This window comes from Crocodylus porosus, unplaced genomic scaffold, assembly GCF_001723895.1.
Source record: "Crocodylus porosus isolate Cpor-Errol unplaced genomic scaffold, CroPor_comp1, whole genome shotgun sequence".
Lineage (NCBI taxonomy): Eukaryota > Metazoa > Chordata > Crocodylia > Crocodylidae > Crocodylus > Crocodylus porosus.
Window position 1 is genome coordinate 10,892,230 of NW_017728914.1, and position 25,246 is coordinate 10,917,475.

At 46.2% G+C, this 25,246-nt stretch overlaps 1 protein-coding gene across 2 annotated transcripts in view; it reads right to left on the reverse strand.

The window, feature by feature from the left end:
* Positions 1 to 25,246, reverse strand: part of WWC1 (WW and C2 domain containing 1) — a 123,008-nt gene that overhangs the window by 61,095 nt on the left and 36,667 nt on the right. For both annotated transcript variants that reach the window (XM_019534869.1, XM_019534870.1), the window contains exon 2: positions 12,401 to 12,510. The gene's annotated coding sequence lies outside the window, so the exon portion shown is untranslated. The remainder of the gene's footprint in view (positions 1 to 12,400; positions 12,511 to 25,246) is intronic.

Sequence of the window (25,246 nt, forward strand, 5' to 3'; positions counted from 1 at the left end):
ATCTTGGTGGTCCTCAAGCCATTCCTCAAGGCCACTGAGAGCTTCAGCACGGGCAATGCCCTCCTTAGCCAGGTGCTTCCCATAGTGAGGGAACTTCAGAACCAAATGGAGAAGTTCCAGGGGATCAATGTTCCTGGCTGGGGCAAGCTGCTGTCACCAGAGGTGCAGGCACTGGTGAAGCAGCTGAAGGAGGGCATCAAGAAAGAGCTGGATCCATCATGGTCCAGTATGTTCCACGTGCTTTTGGCCATGTGTGACCTGAGGGTGAAGGGGAGTGTGTGTGCCAGCAAAACCTGCATCACTGGACAGAGGTGCTGGTGAACAGAGTCAGGGAGGCAGAAGGGCAGAGGCAGGTTGATATGGAACAGGGGAATCCACTGTCCCATGCCAGCACTCCATCCACCAGCCAGTCTCCTCCACCACAGGCACCGCCAATGTGGGCCAAGGGCATGGCTTCCATGTTGGGGTCCAGAGGCACCAGACCCCAGCATCAGGCAGGTGGTGCCAAGGCCTTGGTGACTACCTATCTTGCTAAAGACATGAAGCCGCTGCTCTGTGACCCCTCGGCCCACTAGGCAAGCTGCAGCCAGCTGTAGCAGGATCTGAACACGGTTGCCCTGCCCTGTCCACTGACCAGTATTCTGAACAAGAGGGTGTTCAGCGTTGCTGGGGAAGTTGCGACACCCCACCACACCTCCTTGGATCCTGGTTTGGTGGAGCAGCTGGTGTTCCTCAAGGTGAACCTCCCATTGCTGGGGTTCCCCAAGCTCCATGTGAAGGTGGAGTGAGTGCCACCCTCCTCACTCTGTCCGCACCTATGTCCCTTTTAATTTTTTTTTAAAAACCATTTAATGGCCCACTCTCAGAGCTGGAGTCAGCACTCACTGCATCACCAGCCAGCAGGGGAAGAACATCTCCCTGCTGAGCTCCCATACCAGGATGAACTTGGAGGTATGGGCTAGGGCTTAGGGGAGGGAGGCCGCCCCAGGTCTGGGCATGACCTTAAAGCATCCTGCCAGGGTCAGAAGGCCTGGTGGGACCGCCAGTGCCATGGCAGCCCCCAAGAAATGCCAGGACCACAAACCTCCCTGGTGAAAGGTGGGTAGGAGGCACCTTATAACCTCCAGCCACCACACGCATGCAGTCCTGGCTAGGGAAAGCCCAGACCTGTAAGATCTTGGAGAGGCCTGAGGCTTGCTGCTTGCAGTGGAGTTGTGAAGCTCCAGGTGAGCTTAGCTGCCAGGGATGCCATCTGCAAGGCACTGGACACAGTTTTAGGGGAGGTATGGAGCTGCAGAATGGTTGTCACCCCTAGACATCAGAGACCTAAATGGGCAGCCTTCTGCCTGGATAACACCTGAATAGGTTTTCCATCAAGGCATGGCAGGTGAAAGAAGGGCAGACAGTTGTCCCAGAAACAGGCAGGCTGGCTAAGATCTCACCTGCACTGGGAAGGCCCCATGCTCTTCCTGGATGGGATGAATAGTGAAGAAGCCAGAGACTGGCATGCAATGAAGGCAAGAAAGCCAGCGAAAGTATCAATTAAGGTGTCAAGGGGTGAGGAACAGGCTGGGAGGGCAGGGGAAGGGAGGGAAAGGGGATGTAGCAAGGAAAAGTGGAGTGGTACCTGGGGAGTCACATGTCAGGCAGGTTATAGTATGTCATAAATCCAATGTCTATGTTGAGTCTGAGTTTCTGTACCTAGGAGGTTGATAAAGGGAAGTTCATAGGCTCATCTGTGAAAAGTGGTTTGTAAATTTCCTTTGAGGATCAGGCCTCAGAGACTGCAGACAGAGTGGCTTTCTTATGAGAAATGTGCCCGCACAGGTAGTTGGGTATTCTTGTTTGTAATAGATTTCCGATGTGCATTCATTCTGGTGTGCAGTAGTTGCTTGGTATCTCCTACATATTTTCCATCAGGACATTTGGTGCACTGGATGAGATATATAATGTTTCTGGAGATGCAGCTGTAAGATCCAGGAGTGGTGATGGTTCTGCTGTGGGGTGTAGTGATTGTGGGAGTACTAGAGATATGTTGTCAGGTTTTGCATTTCTTGTCATGGCATGGTCTGGATCCATTTGGTTCCTTTTGGGCTGTAGGAAGTTTGCTTCTGGTCATGGGTGACACATGGAGGGAGAATGGGGGCCCCCTCTAAGAGAGCTAGTGCTCCCCCTGAGAGTAAGTGCTTAGGCTGGTAGCGGGGCATAGAGTGCTCATGTCCCCCCCCACCCCGAAACTGGCTCCGCTGGCAGAAGTGTATGCTGGGTGACATGTTGCTGGCAGACACTCCCCCTCCACACACACCAGTTGCCGGCTGACTGCTGGGGAACGCCCCCAGATTCAGGAGGCACCAGTCACCCCTGCTTCTGGTGATGAGGTTAGCGAGGTTCAGTGTTTGTTTGAATTTACACACCACCTTTCACAGATGAGCCTATGAACTTCACTGCATCAACCTCCTGGATACAGAAACTCATGGACTCAATATAGACATTGGATTTATGACACACTATAATCTGTCTGACATTTGACTCCTCAGGTACTTCTCCACTCTTACCTGCCACATCCCCTCCTGCTCCCCCAGCCTATTTCTCACCCCTTGACATCTGACTGGCTTTTTTGCCTGCATTGCATGTCCGCCTCTGGCTTCTTCACCATTTCATTCCATCCAGGAAGAGCACACACACACGAGTAGATACTTCCTCAGCCTGATGAAGGGTTTTTAAACCCAAAAGCTTGCTAAGATATATTTCTCTAACTAGTCAGTTGATCTAATAAAAGATATTAGATCGACTGGTCCATGCTGGGGCCAGGACCCAAAGTGGGGTCAAAGGGCCAGGGGCCCACCGCGAGGAATGCCCAGAGCAAGAGGCATTCCTCTTGCTGAAGGCAGGGCCAGGGCCTAAGGGGAAGCCAAATGTCCCAGAGAGAGGACAGCAGCTGGAGGGGGTGAAGGATGAAATGTGTGATGCATGGGCCAGAGTGTAGGGAAGGTATGGAGCTGCAGAATGGATGTCACCCCAAGACACCTACATGGGCAGCCTCCTGCCTGGGAAATATCTGAATTTTCCATCAAGCTGTGGCAGGAAAAAGAGGGGTGGGTGGTTAGCCCAGAAACAGGTGGGCAGGGGGAGATCTAACCAGCACCGGGAAGGCCCCCTGTTACAGGCTACCATCCCTGTTTTCATCCCATTGCACCTTAACACACACACAAAGTTACACGTCACAAGAATGGCCTTTAACAGTTTGAGGTGCAGTTTCACAGAAACCCCTGCACCTATCTCCTTGAAACATGGCAGGCTTCATGCCTTCAGAAAGGGCTACCATTCCTGCAATCTTCATCCAAATCAGTCAAGAAATGACAAAGTTATAGGCATTTAAGTGATTCTCCATTATAGCCCACAACTGAATCACCAAAACAGCGTCAAAACTCTGAAACAGGTTCACCTGAATCGAAATGGAACAGTGATCCAAACCACTGAAACAAATCAATGTCCTCCAAAATGGCTGAATCTGAAACAAAACAGCTGTTTTGCAGAGCCCTAATGTATACTGAGGGCCAGGAAGCAGCTATGCTGGCCATGTTCTTCCCACTTCCTACACACGAGCTGCATTGAGAAGCTTAGTGGGACAAAGGAAGGTGCAGAGAGTTAAGGAGAAGTCCCAACTGTCTGTTCAGACACTACATCAATATCCTCCAATAACTGACAGGAAGTGTAGAATGGAGACCCTGTTGCCTTGAGTATATGTAACATTTCAGTGGACACAGGATATACAGGAGAAATTTTAACAATTCATTCATATAAATACAGGTTTCCCTCGCCAACCGCTGGGGTTAGGTTCTTGAAAGTTTCCATTGGCAAAACCATGGTTGGCAAGACAAAAGGCTTATGGGCAAATGGCAGGTGGCAGGCTGATGCGCAGCCATAGAAAAACTGTGGTTACTCAAAATTGTACACTGTGGTTGCCAAAATGGTATATAAAATATTAAGTGTGGATACTGAAAATCGTGGCTGGCAAAAACAGTTGTTGTTTTTGACTTTGTCTAATTTGACGCAGAGTATGTTCTAAGCCAGTGGTGCCTTTTTCGTCAGAGGGCTGGATGGGCCGTGCCTAGGTCATCCATGGGCCAGATCCAGCTGGTGGGCCCAATCTGGCAAAGGGTGGTTGCAGCAGTGCCCCATCCAGCTGCACAGAGGGGGACAGAGGGCATCCCAGCTCCAACCTGAGTCATGTGGGGGAGAGAGGGCTTGACCCAGCCCCAAGGTGGAAAGATGGCCCAGCCCCAACCCAACCCTATTGGAAAAAGGGGCATGGCCCAGCCCCATCTAGCCAAGGGAGGGGGGCATGATCTGGCTTCATCCAGCTGTGTAGGGCTCAAGGTTTGGGAATTTGGCAGCTGGGGAGAGTGGCCATATTTATTGCCACCATTCCCCTTCTACCACATCTCCTGATCTGTGGGGAGCCCTTTGACCCAGAGTTTGAGCACCCTTGTTCTAAGTGAATGCAACATGGCTTCATGTTTGAAGAATGAAGTCTCCCTTTTGCTAATGTACCAAGAATATTCTAGGTACAGTAAAAGCTCTGTTAACTGGCATCCATGGGGAATGGCAGGGAGGGCATTCAAATATTCTGGTTATCTGAGAAGTTTTTTTCAAGAAAGAAACTAAGCCTTCATTTTAATATAACATTATTATAACTTTTAAGATAACATTTTAGCTACGATATAACAACGTTTAATATTTTAACTATTTTAACTTTAAAAATTTGAACTACAATATAAGGAATAATAAAGTAAATAGTATAGCAAGATGATGTCTCTCATAGGTGCTGGTTAATAGAGAATTCCGGATGGTAAAGTGCCAGATAACACAGCTGTTACTGTACTCAGTTCAATTCAATTACATTTACTTCACCTCAAAACATACGTTAGAAGCATCTTTCATCTCATTTTATTTTACTAGGCACTGGCTTTGGATTTAAATTTTGGGTATGAATAGGGATTAGTTTCTAGTGCTAGAAATTTCTGGGGAGTTTGCAGCACTAGAATCTTTCCAGGAGAGGGAGCATAGAGGCTTTCCAACCTGCAGCTTCCCCTTCTCCCCTCCTCCCCACAATTTGCCCAGACTGGGGTGATCCTCACTAATTTTAATAAAGCCTTGATGGAAGAGGCTGAAGGTCTGGGGGCCTAATTAGAGCTACAGATAGCATTACTTATTCCAGAGTTATGGAACAAGTATTCCTGACAATTTTCACTGAATAAGATGGCCACCACTGGTTTTCTTTTATTTACGTAAATAATGAAAAGGCAATGGCTGCTTTATATTAACCCAAGGTAGATTATTTCACAAGAGCCTCACCTGGTTAAAGAAATTCAAGTCAGTTCAAACTACTACACCATTTATTAGTCATTGCTAACATCTTAAATAACATTTTAGTTAACAAGAATTGCTGTGGTGTGTGCTTCTCTGAAGTCAGAGCTAAGAAACAGCCAGCCAAAGACAATTTGTATTCTTCCGAGAAATCTGCTGGGAAACCCAACAGAGCAACTCTTGTGGAAGCTTAGTGACAGAATTGCTTTCAGTATCTCTGCCTTTCATATCCTCATCTAAATTACATCTTCAAGCTTCTGTTAGCTGGGGCACTTGAATGAGTCAAAACAAGTTAGCTTATTCCTCAGAGCATGGGAGACTGGGCCATATGTGCCACCATGTTCACTTTGGCTCCCACAAAACTAGCATATTCTTAATATATACAACTTTGTGGATTACACATTATTCAGGAGAGTGAAAATCAAGGCTGGCTGTGAAGAACTCCAGAAGGATCTCAAAACTGTGTGAATGGGCAACAAATTAGCAAATGAAGTTCCATGTTGATAAGTACAGTGGTGCATGTGGGATAGAATAACCCAAAATATGCATATGCAATGATGGACGGTTAGCTGTTATTACTCAAGAAAGATCTTAAAGTTGCTTTCAGAGAACTATCCAAAACATCAGCTCCATGTTTGGCAGCAGTCAAAAAGGCAAAGAAGTGATTAGGAGTTAAGGGGATTGAAAGAAAAAACAGAAAACCTTGTCACCCCACTGTATAAATTCATGGTTCTCCCACACCTTAAATCACAGGCAACAAATTCATTAGGATGCACCAGTCAGGTAAGGGGCAAAGGGTGAGCCAAATCAAACCCACAGACCAGCTCCACATATTGGAGCCAATACAAGGAGTTGATCTGGCATGAATACCTTATGCAATGCATGCTCCATATTAGCCCTGTGTGAATGCACGCACAGCCAGCACAGGGCCTGCTTGCTGGTTCCAGTACAAGGGGCCAATCTGTGGGTTCAATTCAGACCAATCCCAGAGCTAGTATACAGACCTAGTCTGGCAGGGTGCCGCATAGAGCCAGCACACCCTGGATCAATCCCCTGTACTTCGGATGTGCCTGCTATAGCCCCATACATTACATGCAGCACATGTTGACTCCAGTCATGTAGAATCATAGAAAGTTAGGGTTGGAAGGTTAGGAGGTCATCTAATTCAGTGGTTCTCAACCTTTTTGGTACCAGGATCCATTTGCAAAGACTGATGGCTTGTCCTGACCCACATGCCTCTGGCCCTGCCAGTGCCCAACCAACACCGTCCCATCCCTCCTTGCCCTGCTACAGCCTTTACCCAGCTACCCAGCCATCTTCCCGCAGTCCTGGCAGGTACCTGCCCACCCCCCCATGCACACGTGCACACACACACCCACACAGTCCCCCCCGCCCCCACCCCAGCAGTCCCCAAGCCCTGGACCTCCAACCCCCACTCTCCATACATTTACTTTCATTTGGCTGCTGGGGCTGCTCCCATGACCCTACCTGACTGCATGCTGGCCACACCCCAACGAGTCCCGTGCAAGCTGGAACACTGTCAGCCTTCAAGGGGAAACCCATGCTTTCACGTGTTTTTTCTGGCACTTGCTTGCACCTCTTTGAAATATTCTTGCAACCCACTTTTGGGTCGCAACCCACAGGTTACAGCACACTGATCTAGTCCAACCCCCTGCTCAAATCAGAACCATCCCCAACTACGTCATCCCAGCTAAGGCTTTGTCTAGCTGAGTCTTTAAAACCTCCAAGGATGGAGAGTCCATAACCCCTCTGGGTAACCTGTTCCGTTGCTTTACTACCCTCCTCCTGAGAGAGTTTTTTCTACTATTTAACCTACACTTCCCTTGCTGCAACTTGAAACCACTGCTCCTTGTTGTCATCTGCCACCACTGAAAGCAGTCTAGCTCCATCCTCTTTGCAATCACCCTTCAGGTAGTTGAAAGCTGCTATTAAATCTCCTCTCAGTCTTCTCTTCTCTAGACTAAATAAGCCCAGCTCCTTCAGCCTCTCCTCATAAATCACGTGCCCCGTCCAGGACATACCCTGCATGCAGCATGCAGGGCTGGCACAGAGTGCATGCCGCACACAGTGCTGATTCTGAACCGGCCCTGCGCACTATATATGGGGACAGTCGGTGGGCCCAATCTGGACCAGCCACAGAGCCAGTATGCAAGGCCAGTTTGGCATGGGTATTACATGTAGCATGTAACCTGGACTGGCCCCGTCCTGCATGCAGTACTCATGGCATTGCGTCCAGTCCCACATGCTTCATGCCAAATTAGCACCATGGATCACGTGCAGTATGTGGGGCTGGGACCAGCATGGGCTGCAGGGTTAGTTCAAGACCCATAGGCCATACTGTAGGGCTCCACAGACCAAATGTGGTCCATGGGCTGGATCTTTGACACCCTTGTCTCAAGTCATGCCTGCACTTCTGGTCTCCTCCAGGTCCAAAAGCATATAATAGGACTAGAAAAAGGTACACAGAAGGGCCCAGAGGATGATCAGGGACATCTGAACAAGGAGAGGCTAAAGTGAACTTTTTCAGCTTAGAGAAAAGATGACTGAATAGATGTCTATAAAATTATGAATGATGTGAACAAGGGAAACAGATTTACTATCTTTCACAGTACCAAACGGGCATTAGAAAAATCAAGTGTAAAAATAGCAACGAAAAGAAGTTCACTCACACCAAGTATTATTAACTTATGAAACTCATTGCCATAAGGTGCTATAGGAGCTGATTATTTAATCAGGTTCTAAAGAGGATTAGACAAATTAATACGGGACAAGTCTATCAGTAGGTATTAAAATTACAGCTACAGGTGCAAGCTACAAATTACGACTTCGTAAGCCTGTACGTCTTGGAAGCTGTAAAGGAAGAGGGGTAAAGGAACAATTTGTTTGTACAGGTCCTGCTTAAGTAGCCTTCCCCTTGGCATCTGCCCTGAGCCACTGTGACAAACAATATTGGGCTACATCAGGGATTGTCAACCAGGGGTACACATACCCCTGGGGGTCCTTGGGACAGCCCTAGGGGCACGTGTGGCAGTGTGGGGAAACAGTGTGCGACGGCGGCATGGAGTGAATGGTGGCAGTGGCAGCCGCATGTGAGCTCCCTGCCCCCTGCCACCGCCATTCACCACTCCATGCCACCGCCAGCACACGCCACTTCCCCGTCCCCTGCCACACCCATTCACCACTCTGCGCCATTGCTCCACACTGCTTCCCTGTCCCCCTGCCACCACCATTCACCACTCCACGCCGCCACTTTCCCATGCCACCAGCTTTGCATCCAGCTAGCTGTCAGCACCTCCATCTCTCCCCCATCTGGAAGGGGGTACACTCCTTAAAAAAGGTTGAAAACCTCTGAGCTAGATGGCTCTGTAGTCTTAACCAATATAGCATCTCTTCTGTTCTTGCATAGTTCCAAACAGTCTTGCCACTCAGGCCCAACTCAGAGTTCTGCTCTGCCATTCTTCCTGTAGGATCTTGGGCAAGGCTCCGGCCTCCAAGCAACTCAGTGTCCTCAACTCTTAAGTAGCAATCCCTAGATTCACAGAAATGTCACAAGCATGAGCTCGTTTCTTGTGGGGCATTCAGATAATATGATGGTGGCACCATATATGATTGCTTTCAGAAGAGGGAACATGCCCTTGATCCAAGGATCAACTTGCACTGAGTGGTTTTGGTGTAGCTAAAGTATTTGATAGAAATAAAAAATAGCTATATTTGCTTGAGTTTTAATTAGGGATGTAAAAATTGCTTTAAAAATTAACTATTTGACCTCCACCAATTATATTAGTTAAATAGTTAACCAGTAATACAACAGCTCAGATACAGCTGTTGTTAGGAGATGTTCCCTGAACCCTTGGGGGTGAGAGGAGGGGTGAAACTCAGTGCTGGGAGGGAAGGAGCACCTGTGAAGGGGAAGCTAATTGCTTAACTGATGAGTCATTAGGCTGCCCACTGTTTTCTTCTTTAACCTCATAGGCCAGGAGTGGGCAATTATTTGAGCTGGAGGGCCGCTTAGTAGGGCTGGGTGAAACAGCACGGTTACATTTCGACTTCTGCAACCTGGTGGTTCCCCTCTCTTTCAGAGTAATCTTTTTATGCTATTTGTAAAGACTTAAACATGAAAGGAACCAAGCCTGATTTTGCTCTGAATTTTTGGACAGTGCCTGGACTAGTCTTCTCTAAATGCAGTCTACCAAGTCACTAGTGATTTCCTAGAGGGAGTTTTGCAGCAGTCTCTCCAGCACTACCTCATTATCAGGGTGATGGCAGGGTACGGTTAACTGATCGAGCTGCAGCTACTTACAGCAAGGGGGTGTGGACATGCTACAGAGAAGCCAATATACAGTAAGCCTGTCTGCCGACTCTTACCCCAAAGTGAAAGCTAAATCAAGGTAGCAGTCCCATCTAATATAGCTTTCATTCAGGGCAGGGTCAGAGTGGATTAATCAGCATATATTGGGTGCTCTGCAAATTTGCTACAGAAGTTCTTAACTCTAATTTCCTTCAGCTGTCTTTCCGATGCCAGGCACTTGGCCATACAGCACCTTTTATCTTGTAAGATCACTTGAGGACAAAGAATAGTTCAATCTCAGACATGTACACTGGTATACCTAACATCAAAACTGATGCACTACATCTTTAAACAGCTATCCCGATTTAGGTCTTTAGGCGCTCCTGTCAAACAAGCCTCCTCATTTTTTAAACTAATGCAATGAAATCCCATATCACATTAGCAGCAGGATACAGAGCTGCAAATAATAATCTGTCACCATTTCCATTGTAATGGTGCTGCTCAGAACATGTATGCATAATAAAACAACAGCACCCTGCTAAGCTCAAGCCTAGTTACATCCTATAGTACAAAAGACAATTAGAAGGCTGGAAAATGATTTGTCCTTATAACTTATTACCACGCTCTAAATAAAGAAGCTGTCTTCTAGCAAATGAAGCATCTGTTTATTTTGTCAGAGCTGTACCTTCCAGGACAACGAATCAAGCACAGCTCTACACAAACACACACAGCAACTTCTGAAAAGCTACTGTACTTTTGGACAGATTTCAAAGTTCTTGGTAATGCACAACACTGTGCCAGGGGCTCAAGGCATATTTAAGTGGCAATTCTGCAGTTCCACCCTTTTTTGCACTTCCACCCTGTGTGGCAATAGGGTTAGTCATGTATGCACATATCTGCTGGAAGAAATACAGAAGGGGAGAATAACTCTCATAACTAGGGGTGCACTGATAGAGATTATTTGGGCCGATACTGATGGCTGATTTTTAAGGAGGCATATCAGCCGATCCATTTCTGATATGCACCTGGGCAGTTGGAGACCAGTGTCAGGCTGGTAAGTCTGGTGTGGGGTAAGGGAAGGGGTATGGGGGGGCAGACTGAGGCCCCCGCAGTGAGGGAAGGTGTGGGGCTGGGGCAGGCACTACTCAGCCAGGGTGGGGAAGGGGGCAGGATGGAGCTATGAGCAGGTCGTCCAGTGGATGCAGGGGTAGGGAGGCAGCTCCCACCCTGCATGCACCCTGGGAGGGCATGTGCCTCTGGTTCTGCACGCAGAATGGGGCAGGCTGCTGTGCTCTTCCTAGTGTGGAGCTAGGCCCAGCTGTGCTTGCAGTGGGCAGTGGCAGTGCTGGAAGAAGAGCTGCAGGGGAGGGCTGCAGCCTCCCCAAAATTTGCTGTAGCCCCCACTTCACTCCCAGTGCTGTTGCTGCCCACCCCGTAGTGCAGAACAGTCTAACCCAGCCCCCAGTCCACAGCACTAGCCCACCCCACCCCGCGCACAGATCCGGGGTCACATTCACCCCGTGCCCTCCCACAGTGCACGCAGCAGGAGCTGCTCCGCCAGACGAGCTGCTCATGACTCTGTCCCATGCCCACCCCATCCAAGCAGTGCCTTCCCCAGCCCCACTTGCCCAGGGAACAAGAGAATTAAGTTTCTACCTCCCAATTCCCAGTGAAATGCTGTAGTCATGAGGCCACAGATCAGGCATTTCCTCAAGCCCCGCAATGGCTGCTTCTTAGAGCTAGAAAGAGAGGGTATGTGGAGCCAGAAGAAAGAGACAAGCCAGAGTAGGGGATGGTTCAGTGAGGCAGATGCTACCCTTTGCTTTAGCCTTCGTTTCTGTTCTGCTGAGGCAGGGCCATCTCACTGTTGTTGATCCACTTCATCCAATGTATGAAAGGCACAGAAAAGAGGCGGGGGCCAGAATGTTGGACCCCTTCTTCCTTCTCCATTAAACAACTGTTAGTCATGGTATTTTCTGTGACTGGTAAAAAGGGAAGCAGAGAAGACCCAGCTATGCAAGTCCAAATAGCATCCACCCTCTGCATAAGTAGCAAAAATTACACTTGAATGACTATAAGTGTGCCACTTGTGTGCAAAGGTGGAATAGGATTTATCTGTAAGCATCCCAAAACAGAAAAGCAAAATACCTGAAAGCTTACTAGTATCACTTTTCTTAAAAATGTGTATCATGTATTATACACCAAACCAACCCTGGAGGTTTTGTACCTTCAGGACAGATAAAAGGCTGTATAAAGCAAACTCCTTTGTCACATACTTAGGGAATTTCTAGAATCATTTAGAAACCATGCATTACATTTAGTCCCAGGGACAGACCATCCCAAGGCCTTTACCCCATTTAAGTGCTCCACCCTGGTGCTCTGCACATGGGCAGAATTCACCAGTGTCTGATCTCTAGTCAGCAGCACTCAAAACCCTGTTTGGCAGAAACCCTGAACCTTTAGGAACGTAGCCTTTTCCAGCTTGTAAGTGGCTGCCCTTTCCTAGGAAGCAGAGGGGGATTCACCATGTCTTCTTCACAGAATGCAAGTAACTCCCACAGAGAATTTGGTCTGTTTCATAGATGGCCTGCAACGGAGTCAAGGGGTAGAGAACGGCTTATCTGTGATGCTGTTTAGCTACTGGATCTGTTATACCCAACACTCTATAGTAATGTGGACAGAACAACTCAATCAAGCAAGTAAACAGAAGATATCACTTACTGGTGTTATGGTCTACGTAATAAACTCCAACTTGAGGATCATAAGCTTCTTCCCATCCTAATGGCAGCTCATCACTAATACAGTCAGCAAAGGTTAGTGGCTTAGTATACCTGAAATACAAAATAAATTGTTTTAGATGCTACATGTCCAGCAAAGTGATTTGAAAAAAATACCAATAACTTTTCTTAAAGGGAGTCAGTAAGAAAATGATGGAAAATGATGGAAACTTATGTTTTGATGCGTGCCATTTTTTTTATTTTTAGCAACGATCTACAAACAGTGCCTCTTTTTAGTCTAAAATAGCAGGATGATATAGTTACTTTGCCAGAATTCCCAGACCTTATCTGCCTCAGCCAGTTGTCATTCAAAAGGAGAATATTAAGAATATTGCCAGGTATTGGGGGGGGGGAGGGGTTTATGGGCCTGGAAAATTCATAGATTAGGACTTCTTTTTTTGTCTTTGTCAAACCTAACAATATAGTACACTGCTATTTAGGCACTGCATACTTCAGTATCCAAGGTACTCTTCCTCCATAAAATGCTATGAAAACCAATAAGAACAACTCCAAGCCTAACTTAAAATGGTGCAGCCAGACGTAACTGAACCATTCCCAAATGTCACTGATGGGAACTAGTACACAGTTGTTCGAGGTGCTGAAGCTCTAACACCAAGGGATTGGGAGTGAACACCTAGCTCAGCATGCCTCATAGGGGGTGGGTGACCTGTGGGTGGGAGTTTTTTCCACTTGCATGCTTTCCCTTCTCTTCTAAACATGTGTTCAATAAACTTCAATAGCCAGCTTATGACTGAAGTCTGCCATGTGCTCACATGACCTGGGGGAGGGAGATGCTTGTATCCATGTTTTTTGCCTCTCAAAGGCTGGGGGACATGATGAGGAACTGCAGAGAGGTAGGGAATGAGGACAGAGATGGTTGTCAGAAAGATGGCATTTACCAAACAAGAAAATGCAAGGGAGCTCACTGACAGCGCCAACAAAAGGGGAAGAAAGGGAAGTAGAGTTATGGATGCCCACCACCACCAGACCAGCCAGTTCCAGATTGTAGGGGATATTTCAGGCACTTCTAAACTAGTTTAAAAACAGGCTTAAATGTCTGTCCACTTCAGTTTTAAACTTCATTTAAACCACTCGTTATTTGTGTCCATGCACCATGCTACATTTTAACCTCCTGTCTCTGTTGCTTATAACCAGTGTTCGAGTCAGTCTCCAATCCTTATTTAAAATAAAAAAAGGAGAGAAAGAGAAACATACAAACTTCAACGTATAAACACAGATTTCAGCAACATCAAATGCAAGAGATGAAGTGGCCCTGAGAGACATTAAAATAAAATCAAAGAAACAAAACAACCCCTCCTCCCCCAAATTTTTCACATCTGGTTGGGTGAGAAACTTTTCTTATCCCACTAAACTTCCTGTTTCATGGAACAAGATCATTCAAAGTCAAAAAACCTGTGTGTGCACATGTCTACTCCAGGAGTCAACAGCACTGGGGTGTGGAAGGCTGAATTTCAAGTCCCAGGTGAGTCCATAGATCCTAAATATTCACCAGAGCAGGGATGAGTGCTATAACCCTCAATTTCAAGTGCATCATATTGTGGGGTGCAGTCAGTCTCTCCCTGACCCAGCCAATTAACTGAAACACAATTCTGCAAAATTCAGTTCCCATTTTACTACACTTTAGTTGCAAGTGTGTGCACAGATACAAACACACCTTAAGAGACACTGATCCAGAGAGGGTACGGCAGCATGGCTGGTCATGTTGCACATGAGTTCTTGGCGTGGGGTCTGACCAGACCCCCTGTTTTCATGGAGGGCTCATGGGGTAAACGATGCTGCTGCTCTCAAAATCGTAAATATTGTTTTAATAGTAAGCAAGAGTAATCGCTACAGACTTGTTTCATGTTTCTCTCAGAAAGCATTGGTTTTAAAACACCACGCATATTTTCCATGTTCTCACAATTTTAACAACTACAGTTCTCCAACCTAGTTTAGCTGATTTGAGCAGACACGTAAACAAAAAAAGCATATCCAATTCCAAGCAGCTTGTAAACGAAACAATAAAATAGAGCCTCTTGCCCACAGAAGCTAATGATTTCTACCTAGGATAAGATGATAACATTTATTTTTCATTTGTATAATACATTTACTTATACTAAATTTCAAGAGGTTGAAAGGAAAATGTCACTTGCTATAAAAAATACCAGCCACATTTAGTATTTAATTTTGAATTTCCCAAGAAAATGCCTAGCTCTGTCCTTAGAGATGATGGATCTTCTATACCAAAGGTATACCTGTGGGGCAGGGAGGGGAGGATCAGACAGGAAGGGGGAGAGCAGACATCACACTCACCCTCGTATTTCTGCACAACAATGCTACTACGCTAGCACAATGCATACACCATTTTCTGGTGTAAAACAGTCCAGCCCACACTCATCTAACTCTATGCACTGTGTTTAAAAGAAAACCTTGACAGGAACATGGCCAGGGCACATGCCCTGGAAATTTCTTCCTTTTGTAAGTCCAACTCAGCTTATGTCAGGTAGAGCTGCTCAGTCCTGTGCCTTGGTCGTAAATGGCAGCTGACTTGGGGAAGAGCAATAAGCCTTCTCTCTCTCCACAAGCCAACACAGGCACTAATATGACCTCAAATAAGGCTATACATGCTTTGTATCCCTCAGAGGCAAAAAATGTAAAATAATCACTTTGCAGACAATGATGGGGTTAATCAAAATAACTGAGCGCTTTACATTTTATTATGAAGTCAATGTGGTACATGAGCCATAGCTGTTCACGTGCTACCCAGTAAGGCTCACATCAGACATAGTCAGAACATTTGTCCTCCCATGCCAGTTCCAAGCAGGAACATTAAATAAAAGTTACAGCAACTATGGATTGCCAACATACATTCAAATGACAGAAAAGCTAGTTCTCCCTCTTTTCAAACAGAACTCTTGTAAGTGTAGAAGTATTTCATATACTCTTCAGACTGCTAGTACAAATGGAGGGGAATGAACTCAGTGGCCTTCTTGCAGTCCTGCATTCCTGTTTACTTCTCAGTTATAAATCTACATAAACATAAGCTTCTTCCCAAACTTTCCTTCTTCTGGCTTGGCCTTCCTAGCCAAGCCCCCTTCCAGCCCTTCACTCAGGTTATGCATGGAGAGTCTGTGAGATGTCAACATGCCCGGCTGGTTCTGTTCTCCTCCTCCATAGGTGTGGGACTCTTGCACCTTTCCAAACTGTTTGGCTCAAGATCCTAAGTCCCAATTTAAAGTATAAGTTTCTACTTCAATTCAATTCATTTTGTCATTCAAGCTTAAACAAGAAAGTGAGTTGGCCTTTCCTTATTGCCTTGGGTAATTCACATGCATTCCTGCAATAATTTTGATTGCACAACCAGCCTCAGAATGGCACTCCTTTACCTTCAGGCTCTGAGAGATTATTCACACTGTTATTAAATAGACACAGTGAGGTTTTTGTTTTGTTTCATATTTAAGTAGTGCCAATCCATGCAGCCATTCTGAAATAAGAATGATGTTCTATGAGCCTGCCTTCTTGTTCAGTACTATTAGGAATAAATGAATGCTGGGAATTCTTTTTAAAATCTGAAGTATTCCTTTAAGAAGAAAACTGAAATTGCTAACTCCATGCTTGCTTATTTTCTGGTATTTTTTCCCAGTAAACTATACATAGAAAGTCTGATAGACAGGCTCCTATCTCTGTGCTTATTTGGCAAGGCAGTGGAAGAATGGTTTGACTGGATGCTTTACTTCACTTAATTGCTGTATTTGTTTCTTGTGAGAGACATTTTCCCTACTCCTCCCCACTCACTCCAAACCCAACACACCAGCACTCTCCACTTCCCCCACTTACAGTTCAATTCATCCTGAAGGCCAGGTGGAAGACTTGGTCACAATTTGGAACGTGGAGGAACTCACAGATTCATAGATGTTTGGGTCAGAAGGGACGTCAACAGATCATTGAGTCTGACCCCCTGCCCTGGGCAGGAATGAGTGCTGGGTCAGATGACCACACCCAGATGCCTATCCAGCCTTCTTTTGAAGACCCCCAGGGTAGGGGAGAGCAACCACCTCCCTTGGAAGCCCATTCCAGATTCTGGCAACCCTTACTGTAAAGAAGTTCTTCCTGATGTCCAGCCTAAATCTGCTGTCTGTCAGTTTGTGACCATTGCTCCTCGTTACCCCAGGAGGAGCCCTGGTGAACAGAGCATCTCCAGTTTCTTGATGCGCCCCCCCTAATGAATTTGCTGACAGCCACAAGATCACCTCTCAGCCTTCTCTTGCGGAGGCTGAAGAGATCCAAGTCCCTCTGTCTTTCCCCATAGGGCTTGGCCTGCAAACCCTTAACCATATGAGTGGCCCTCCTCTGAACCCTCTTGAAGTTATCTACATCCTTCTTAAAGTACGGTGCCCAAAATTGGACAGAGTACTCCAACTGCAGTCTGACCAATGTTGCATAGAGAAGTATCACCTCCTTGGTTCTATTTGTCATGCATCTACTAATGCATGATAAAGTGTGGTTAGCTTTACTAATGATTTCATCACACTGACAATTTATGTTTATCCTGTAGTCCACTATGACTCCAAGATCCCTTTCCGCTTCTGTGCTGCTGAAAGGGTCATTCCCCAGCCAGTAGGTGTGCTGGATATTTTTACACCTTAGGTGCAGCACTCTGCACTTGTCCTTGTTGCATTGCATCCTATTATGTTCTGCCCACTTTTCCAACCTGTCCAGGTCTGCCTCCAATCGTTCCCTATGCTCCGGAGCGTGCACTTCATCCCACAATCCCAAACTTGGGCAGAATACACTTCACGTTCATATCCAAGTCACTGATGAAGACATTGAAGATTGCAGGTCCAAGGACCGAGCCCCGCGGGACCACACTGCCCACATCCTCCCAGGTCAATACCGACCCATCCACCACCACTCTGAGTGTGGCTCCTAAGTCAATTTGCCACGCACCAGACTGTGTAATCATCTAAGTCACAGCCTCTTAATCTATTTATGAGAATGGGATGAGATACCGTATTGAAGGCCTTCCTAAAATTCAAGTAAATGACATCCACCTCTACTCCTGCGTCTAAGTGTTTTGTGACCTGGTTATAAAACAAAACCAGATTAGTCAGGCATGATCTACCTGCTACGAATACATGCTGCTTGCCCTACTGCATTATTTTTCCCACTGGACTTGCACAAATATAATCCTTAATAACTTTTTCAAAGACTTCTCCAAGAATAGAGGTGAGGCTAACTGGCCTATAATTACTCAGATCCTTCTTCCTCCCCATCTTGAAAATAGGGATCACGCTGGCCCTTTTCCAGTCCTCCAGGACCTGACCCGAGTGCCACAAGAGCTCAAATAGCCGTGCCAGTGGCCAATTCCATCAGTACCCTTAGATGCAGTTCATCTGGGCCTGATGACTTAAATGCATCCAGCCCATCCAAGTGACTCTGCATCAAGTCAGCGTCAGCAGTTGGTGGACTGGTATCCCTCTGATGCCCATCTAAGAACCCATTAGGAGACTTGTCTTGACCCTTGTTCAGGAACACTGAGGCAAAAAACTCATTAAAGAGCTCAGCCGTGTACCCCCTGTCTATCACTAATTGCTCCTGCTTGTTCAGCAAGGGTTCTAGGCTGCCCTGTGCTTTCCTTTTACTCCTCACATACCAAAAAAATACTTTTTGTTGTCTTTAATTTGTGTTGCCAGCCTCTGCTCTGTAGTTACTTTGGCCTAACTATCTCCCTGCAAAATATACTCCTCCTTGGTAGTTTCCCCCTGCTTCCACTGCCTATATACTTCTTTTTTTGCCCTTAGGCTTCTCTAGATTTCTCTGTTTAGCCATGGAGGATTTTGGCCCCTTTCTCCTCTTTCCCTCGCAATGGGATCATCTCCCTCTGCACCCAAAGGATCACTTCCTTTAGGAATGATCACCCTTCCTGGACTCCCATCTTGCCAATACTCCTATCTTGCAGTGCATCAGTGATTAATCTCCTGAGCACACTGAAGTTAGCCTTACTAAGGTCAAGCACTTCTGCCCTACTAGTTATCTTTCCCACCCTACGCCATATGGTAAATTTGATTGATTGATGGTCACTGTCCCCAAGGTGACCACGAATCTGCAGCTCCCTTACCAGGTCATCCCCATAGCGAACACCAATTCCAGTAAGACATTGCCCCTAGTAGGACCGTATACCTCTTGCGTTAGGTGAAGGTCCTGTATGCAGGTTAAGAACCTATGTGAATGGTTGGATTTGGCTGAGTGCTGCTCTCAGCAGATGTCAGGGTGGTTTAGGTCTCCCATGACAACCATGTCTCTAGACTATACAGCCTCTGAGAGCTCCCTTAAGAATTCCAAGTCTAGCTCTTCCTCTTGATGTGGTGGTCTGTAGCAGACCCCCACCACCAAGCCCCTTTCCCCCGACCTTCATGTAACCTAACCCACAATACCTCAGCTTTCTCCTCCTCTGATCCCATTTTGATTAGGGTAGATGCTCCTTAACATAGAGAGTAACCCCCCTCCCACTTTCCTTCCTACTCTATCCCATCTGTACAACCTATACAACTCAAACACTTGTTCAGTAAACCCCAATTACATGCACAAGCTATGTTTAGAGCCCGTAAGAAAAATCGCCCTGTGAATCATTACATGCCCAATACGAACCTCAAAACAATCTTTTCAGCCTTTCATTTGACAAGTCACATGGCTGTAAAAGATGAGTTTCTGTAACAATGTTTACTTTGCCACTTATGTTTTGCAGAACTTAGCCAGAAAGAATGATCTTGCCCCGCTTAGACACAGTTATGAAAACCTGTATTCACTGATTTCCAACCAACCAGTAGATCTCAAGCAAAGAGAGGTGCCTCTAAATCCCAGAGAAAAGCAGGGTATTAGATGCACCTTTCTTCTCAGCATTTCTTATTGGCTAGCTTCTACTTAGGCATCTAAGAAACCACAAAACTCAGCCCACTAACTGCCCAAGCACTGTGTAGGGGAGCCTACACAACAAAAACAGGATTGAAGATATCATTAAATGGCCAGATGTCTAAAAATTAGATGTTGCAATGCAGAAGTCCCCCTTGGTGTCTAGCCCCTGATTCTTCACTCGAGAATCTATGGTTTTTGGATGGGGCAGCCTTGTTTTTTCTTGTTTTCTTAGATCTGGGCAAAAACAATAAAAACAAATGAACAAAAAGGGTCTATATTTTTATTAACAGTACATCTGAGAATAGATTTAGACAGGAGCTTGCAGTGAAGAATGAGGAAGAATACCAAAACAGCACTTCTACATCTGTTCAAAACCAACATCAAGAGACATGCTAATGTACCCTGTTCAGTCCTATTTTGTAACTAAAAACACAGGTTATGAATCAGATCTCCTTGCTTCTGACCTTGAAACCTGGGGCAATTCCTCCATGCCATGAGAAAAAACAACCATCTGTGATAGCATTGCAACTGTATATGCCACTTACAACCTCAGTTCTTTTAGGAGGCCTGGGTGTGGCTCACCTGCCCTCCTCCCTCTCCCCCACAGAGCAAACACCTACAGCATGCATGGACTAGGATTGCCTCTCAGACAGCAACCACAGACAGGCTCTTACAGATGTGAGATCGTGGAACTGAAAGCTACTCTCCACTGGCAAGGAGTAAAGGGACCAACTGCCCCATTCCTTGGCCCTGTCTCTTCCAAGAGAGTGGATACATATTTCACCTGTGCATTTGCAAAGGTGCCCAAAGACCAGAATGCATTTCTTACGTTAAAATGCATAAATAGAGTCAGACTCAAATTCAACTTCAGTCATCTCATTCCGATGGTAGAGTGACAAGTTGAGAAGTGGGCAAAAAGAACTTAGTTTCAGGTACCACCACTGCCTGCAGTTATTCTCCTTGCATATTTGTAACTTTACAATCATTTTTAACTTCCACAGATTTCTTCTTTCCCATATTGCTGTGCGAAAAACTGGCACAGACAGAGCAAGTTATCTATATAAGGAAAAATGAACTTGACAGAATTGTTATAATAAAATTCACAAAATGAACTGGAAAAGAGAGGAAACAGGGTTTTTTTTTCCTTTTTGGGGGTGCACTATGATTTTGGGTCTGTTTATCATTGTGATAATAAAACATTTTCTGATAAGTATAATTTTAAGTTGATGGCAACTCCTTAATATCTACTATGCAGTAGGCCTTTCAGGCTGTACTTACAAGGCAAGGTTCTTTTCCCAAGATAAATCATGACTCAGTTACCAACACGTCATTTTTACACAATACTTGGCCAGCGCAAGTCATAGCAAAACTTCAGTATCCTCCTTTTGGGAAACTTAATATTTGATTTGCATACTGTAATCTGCACTGACAAATACTAGTAGCCTTAGGACGTTTCTGAAACTCTCAGAGTCAAGCACAGTCAACCCTTGTTTACTTTTACATTTCATAATCTGAAACATTCTCTACTGTAACTGATCCTCCAACAGGAGCTGTACTGAAGACCTTTCCCTTTTCTCCACTCTACACTATGCGTGAACCAACGAAAGCAGTCTACAAATTGATTCACATAAGCTTCACAACTTATTTGAGATGTGGAAGAAAAGGCTTGGCTTACTTATTGGCAGAACAGCTTAAACCAGGAGTAATTGAGCAGGCCCTGGTTTCTTTTGCCCAAATCACTGATCTATTAAGCTATAGCAACATTTTATGGTATGAGTCCAAGTAGAGTTTTGGAATTATAATGCCAACCCTTGATGCACATAGTAAGTTGGCCGTGGGCTGACAAGGACATACCAATTCTCTTGTCCAGAGAAAACTACAAAACAAAACCAGGAGCGGATAATGCAGGGGCGGGCAATTATTTTGAGCGGAGGTCCGCTTACCCAGTTTTGGCAGACCGTTGTGGGCCGCATGGGTAGCCCTGTCCTCTGACAGGTGCCCTACCCATTGACAGGTGCCCCACCCCCTGGTCACCATCTTGGGACCAACGTCCCAGGGCCAGCACCAGTGGAGCCCAAAGCACAGCGCAGGCTAGCAGGGGTCCATGGAACTGGGCCGGGCTGCACCAGCAGGGAGGAGGGAGCTGGCCCGGCTTCATAGAGCCCCTGACAGCTGGGACCCTGTACTCCTGCCACCCTGCTCTGGGCCCTGCTGGCACTTGCCCCGGGACACTGGTGCAGGCCTCATGCTCCCACTGGCTCCCCACCCACTCACACCCAGTGCCACCTAGCTCCATGGTACAGGTGGGGGGCAGTGCACAGCCCCAAACCCCTGCTCACCAGCAGGGAAGAAGCTGGTGCTGAGCGCGGGGAAAAGAGGCCTCTTACTTGCCCCGTGGCCAGCGCTCCCTGCTGCAGGTGCTTGCAGCCCGTGCAGGGCTGTCTCGAGCAAGCACAGGAAGCCCCAGGCAGGCTGTGAGCAGCTGCAGCACAGGGCACTGGCCATGGGGCGAGCGAGGGGCCACTTTTTCCCTGGCAGTGGGGCCAGGTTACAAGGTGGTGCCGAGTGCGGGGCAGGGGAGAAAGCAGCCTCTTGCCCACCCCATGCCTGGCGCACCACACCGCAGCCACTCGCAGCCAGCCTGGGGCTGCCTGTGCCTGCTCCAGACAGTCCCATGTGGGCTGTGAGTGCCTGCAGCGCAGGATGCTGGCCATGGGGCAGGCAAGGGGCCACTTTTCTCCACGCAGGGAAGGAGCCTGTGGAAAAGCTGAGTGCAGGGCTGTCCAGAGTGGGCACAGGTAGCCCCATGCAGGCTGCGAGCAGCTGCAGCGCAGGGCACCGGACATGGGGCAGGGCAGGAAAGGTCTGCTTCCCTCCCCCTGCGCTCCTTCCCTGCCTGGGTCCCCTCCCCCCACCTCACTTATCTGAGCTTCCCGTGCCGGGGCAGCCACATGTTCCCAACCCAGAAACGCCAGCTGAGGCTTCCAGCTGCAGGGTGGGGCCAAGCAGGCCCCGCTGTTGTTGGAGCCCACTGGGCTTCCCCTGAATTCTACTGTCCTTGGTTCTTGTCATTTGACAGGAGCCAAGGGCAGAGAAATATTAATTTTCCAAATTTTTGGGGGTGCCCCACAAGCCAGACAGAATGGCCTCATGGGCCGCATCCAGCCCGCAGGCCGTATTTTGCTGCCCCCAGGTTAACATATGCGGCTCCCATGTTCATGAGTACACCTTAAGGCATGAGTATCGAAGTTGTGGCCTGCAGAGTCATGTAATCCAGCCTGCAGGGCTCCTGGAAGGGCTGGGACCACCACAAAAAGCATTTCATTAGGTACTGGTTCCCCAGTACTGCACTTTCTATGGCACTCTGAACATCTAGGCAGGCAGCAAGCTCAGCATCAGGGACTAAATGCTAAAAATTGTGCATCCTGTCATGCAACATGTACACAATTTTGGAGATCTAAGATAATATTTGTTCGATCTGAGTCATGCAATTAATTTAATGTTGGTCAGGGGGCTAGGTAAAACTAACAACTTTATACCAGACTTGCTACTATGGTGAAGAGCACTGTCCATGGACTGAGAAGAAAGCAGCCTATGTCTTCTCTGTACTGGGACAGGTTTGGCTCTGCAGGCTACTCAGCTACCCTCGTCTCTAAGGCCCATCCCCACATCCTTCATGTTTCAAAGATAATCCCCATCCCAGAAGCATGCAGTGCAGTCAGAGGTTCCTCAGACAGGAAGGTCCTCTATGCTGGGATTCTCCCTCAGGAGAAATCTTAGAGTAGCCAGTACAAAGCACCTCTGAACCATTAAAATATCTGTCCCTGTGTCTTTCTTCAGGGAATTTTACTTGAGTGAATAAAGGATTTGTGTGCCAAATGGTTCTCTCTACTCAACCTCACTCTCTCCAAATTATGAGCTCAGTGACATTTCTAAAACTCCAGCAGCCTTCAACGTGTTTGAACAAGTGTAACCAACTAGAACGATGAAAAATTCTGCTGATGCATAAGAGAAAGAAACAGAATCCAGCTCACTGAATTATGTTGACACAAGAAGGACCATGGCTGAAGTTTTAGTGGTGATGATGCAGAAAATGACCTTGGCACTCAGATATTAGGCTGAATTGAAAGGAAAAAGCTGGTCACCGGAAAACACATCAAGATACTAAAGGTTTTCATGGATTAGGCAACGAGTCTGAGATTAGGTCAGACTTAGATCATTCAGATAAACATTTAGTGAACAAAGTATTTTTTATCCTCAGCTTATACTGCAGTCCATGAAAATTGAGAGGACCTCATCTCATGGGCAATAGGTCTAACACCTTCTTGAATAAAGATCTTGAAAAAAGTGAACACAGAACCTCATGCTGCCATTTTGCCAATCACTTCTTAGCAGAACCACAATTTGTAGAACTCTACTAAGGTTCAATTTAACCAGTTGAGAACAACTCAACCAGATGTTTTACATGCAGTTTCATTAGCCTGTAGAATGCTAGGGGCTCTGGACTTTCAGTCCTATGTTCCAGCTACATAAATGAACTTGTGTCCAGTTACGTAAGTTATTTGAAAGAGGCTCCATTTAGAGACAAATTACACAAGAACCTGTATCACAAAGAGAGAAACTACTGATTAAATTACAGACTAAAATAGGTATGCATATGAACAAGCCTCCTCATGTAACTGAAGAGGCATATATATTTCATCACATACTAATCATTATAGGTATCCACTTATTTGAAGTAAATTTCTGTCATATACATGCCAGAGAATAATGCCTTCTCTATGCACAAGGCTCTGGGTGATTAAGCATATTATTGTAAAGCAAAAATTGAACAAGGTATAGACGTCAGCTGTAGCTAAATTTTAAAAAGCTGATATTGCAGACTAAGCCCCTAAACCTAGTGATTATTTATTATGGGTGGACTACTAAAGGTTGATTCTCATGAAACTGTGCTTCACATTGTATTATCAGGGTGAGGTTTTCAAAAACACTCAAGTAACTTAGAAGCATGTCCCAATAGATTATCATGCATTAAATCTGAAAACCAGGGGGCTTGGGCTCTTAAGTCATTTTGACTTTGAGAATGACTTACTCATAAGTGAGATTCTGGTTCCACTTAAGGTAATGGAAAAACTACTAGCAACTTGACCCAAGTTAGGATTTCACTCCAGACCTAAGAACCCAGTTCTTCAAGGAGCCCCACATGTTCCACTCAAGCTGGTCAACAGGTGATGAAGAAATATATCACCTAGCAAATTTCTGCCTTAAAACAGGTTTTAAAAGGATACTCGGAACTAGAGTTTTATGATTTAACACACATTTATTGAAAATACTGATTTGGGAGAGTTTAAAAAAAAAAAAAAAAAAAAAAGAAATTCCCCTTTATCACTCTCATGCCCTTTTGATTCATTTATGACACTAGAAAATTAAAATTAAAATTTAGTTGTTTTCACTTTCATTTACAGTTACAGCTGGTCCTTCATGCTGTGATGCTTGGCTCTGCAATGTCAAGGGATTAATTATCACTCAGAAATCTGGTTTTCATAAGCATGAATTGAGTTAATTTTCTCAGATTTTTATGGTTGACAAAATGCATGCTCAAAGAAAAGTATTGTTGGGTCAAATTCGCACTTCAAGAGGGATGTGGGGAACCTGGAAAGGGTCCAGAGGAGGGCCACTAGTATGGTTGAGGGCCTCGGGGCCAGCCCTGTGAGGAGAGGCTGAGGGACCTATGAGGAGAGGCTGAGGGGGGGGATCTTGTGGCTGTCTACAACTTTATCAGGGGCCAGCAGCAGGGACTCGGGGAAAGTCTGTTCACCAGGAACAATGGCCACAAGCTGAGGAAGGATAGGTTTAGGTTAGATATTAGGAAGAACTA